Genomic DNA, 2,971 nt, shown 5'->3' on the forward strand with positions numbered 1-2,971 from the left:
CATGTGAAACGCATCTGCCTGTACCTCTCATTTTACGAAGAAGTTTTCCCTTGTCTTCCTCCGCGGCGTTGCCGGGTGCGTATTTTCAGACAGAAGCAATTTGCGGAACAATGCAGTATATGGATACACAATACCGTCCATTCAGAATTTCGGGAGGATTTTCACAGTGAGTCAGGCAGAGACTGGTAGCACGAGTACACCAGGTCACAGTGCACACCAAATATCAATTACTTCTTCCAATAAATCACGGCACGCGTTAAAAAATTAGAGAAAAACACGTAATAAACACCCCACTCGGCTAACAAAACCTTCCTTCCTTCTACCGACTCTTCAGCATTAGTCGTCAATCTGGGATACTTACAAGCTAGAATTAATAGAGGATAAAATTCTACATCTACACAAGACACTAAACTCTACAAAGTACGATGAAGTGCAAGGCAGAGGGCACTTCCCATTGCAAAACGTATTACGACGCATTTCCGTTTCATTCGAGTGTGGAATGCGACAAGAATGCTTAAACGCCTCTTCGCGCGCGACGATAAGTCTACTGTTGTGTTCGTGATCCGCACTGGAATGCTTCTCAGGAATTCGTAGTATATTTCTAGATTCCTCACATAATACTGTTGTTTCAATTTTGGTACCAGGCTTTGACGGGATAGCTGGCGTCTATGTTCAAGTGTTTTCCAGTTCAGGTTTTTCAGTATCTCAGTGACGTCCTCCCGCGGATCAAACAAACCTGTGACCATTCCTCTTTTTTTTTTTTTCGGTCAACGAAAGCGTCCGAATCCACCAGTCTGCTTTGACTCATGATGTAAGTGTGTTGCGGTGTGTGACGTCATTACGGCGCGGAGTTTATGAGTTGGTTGTGTCTGTAGATGTCGTCTTGTTGTGTTTGATGGCGCGCCTTCTCTCTCTCTGTGTGTGTGTGATGGCCGAGCTACTGCGCAGCGCCGAAATTTGTTGGTTGTAAGTAATTGTTTGTCTGGTTCTATTTTTCTCGTGTTGTAATGTTTCGTGTACTTATTGTGTGTCGAATGTGTTTTCATTTACGTAGGGATGTTTGACCACTTGAATTTTTGAGGTGTTGTGGTTTTGGTTCTGCTTTTCGTAGTTGGTGTTGGTTTTTTCGTATGAGTAATTATGGTTGACCTATATAGGTCAAGGGAAATAACCGATTACAATTTTCGTAGTTTTATATGTAGGTACTGATGTTTTGATATCGTCAGCTGTGGTCAAGGGAAATGTCTCATTCCAATTTCCGTAGTTTTTGCTGTTGGCGTTAGTGTTTTGGTATTGTCAGCTGCTGTTGACCTATATAGGTCAAGGGAAGTGTCGGATTCCTGTAGATGCTGTAATTATTTTTTTGTTCGTTATTTTGTATGTTTTCGGATCGTAGTGTATTTCTTTTTTACTGTTATATTCAGCTTGTCCCCTCCCTAAAGCCCCCAGTTTCCCGCGGTTGTCCCGCTAGTTTGATTGTATTTTTGGAGAGAAATGTTATTGTCTTATTTATACGTGTTTTCGTGTTTTTTTGCCGTGTGTATGATGTGACATCATAGGCGCCATATTGGAGACGCGTAGAATAGCCATCTCCGCCACACTGATGACGTCATGGGTCAAAGCAGACGGGTGGAATCGGACACTTCCGTAATCCCTCCGTCCAGTATTTCTTGTTATTTACATTTCAAGAACCGGCTTCAGACATTTACTCTAGCAATAGTCTATACTACAATCCGCTCCGTATCGCTCCTGAAGGGTTCGTGGAGAGAAGATTAGATTACCTAGGCCTACAGCAAGCACGGAGGTATTTAAATAGTAATTCTCCCCGCGCTCCAATACGTGAATGGAATGAGGGGAAAACCCTAAAGTCTAGTACAGTGGGACGTACCACGCACTTCACAGTCATTTGCAGAGCATACATGTAGGTATACACAAAGGTAACAAAATTCATGGGGTATCGATACGCATATATATACACATGGCGTTAGTAGCGCGGACACAAAGTATGAAAGGTCAGTGCATTAGCGGAGATGTCATTTGTACTCAAGTGATTAACGTGAGAAACACTCCCGCTGGCCACCATACTTCCCAGACATTAACATTATTGAGCATATTTGGGATGCCTTGCAATGTGCTGTTCAGAAGAGATTTCCACCCCCTCGCCCTGCAGGATTCATGGTGTCAGTTCCCTCCAGCACTACTTCAGTATAGCACTCCGTCTTCAGGCCACAAGTGGCCTACCGGGACCATCCGACCGCCGTGTCATCCTCAGCTGAGGATGCGGATAGGAGGGGCGTCGGGTCAGCACGCCGCTCTCCCGGTCGTTATGATGGTTTTCTTCGACCGAAGCCGCTACTATTCGGTCGAGTAGCTCCTCATTTGGCATCACGAGGCTGAGTGCACCCCGAAAAATGGCAACAGCGCATGGCGACCTGGATGGTCACCCATCCAAGTGCCGTCCACGCCCGACAGCGCTTAACTTCGGTGATCACGGGAACCGGTGTATGCACTGCGGCAAGGCCGTTGCCACTACTTCAGTATGACCTCACATAATTCGACTGCAGTTCATTACCCTTGTTGTACAACTACAAATAGCTGTAGACAGAGACGCAATGAAATATTACTTTCTTTTAATTTCCAGTTTCGAGGTATGCCAGCGACGCCTCAGTGTCAATTTCACCCTCGGTTTTTATTTGGTTTCTTGTTATAGATATGTGTCATAGCATTTTCCAATACAACTCGTTATCTAATCTGTATCGTTAGTAAACGTGACTCGACGGAACCGTATTGTGGCAGTGCTACACGCACTCGATGGAACAAGGTGGGGCACGACCACTGCAACCTGTCTGAATGGCTCCTCTGGTGCACACACACTGCGTGGACGAGGTAACGAGCGGCGACCTGGCACAAATATGGCGAAGGCGGGCGAGACGGCAGAGCAACAGTCGGTAGAGCAGACGTGAAAAGAGGG

General features: G+C 45.6%; 1 pseudogene; it reads right to left on the minus strand.

Annotated features, from left to right (window-relative positions):
- Positions 1-2,412: 2,412 nt before the first annotated feature.
- Positions 2,413-2,528, minus strand: LOC126177719 (5S ribosomal RNA; annotated as a pseudogene).
- Between the last annotated feature and the right edge of the window lie 443 nt (positions 2,529-2,971).

The sequence above is a fragment of the Schistocerca cancellata genome, chromosome 3 (genome assembly GCF_023864275.1).
Source record: "Schistocerca cancellata isolate TAMUIC-IGC-003103 chromosome 3, iqSchCanc2.1, whole genome shotgun sequence".
Lineage (NCBI taxonomy): Eukaryota > Metazoa > Arthropoda > Insecta > Orthoptera > Acrididae > Schistocerca > Schistocerca cancellata.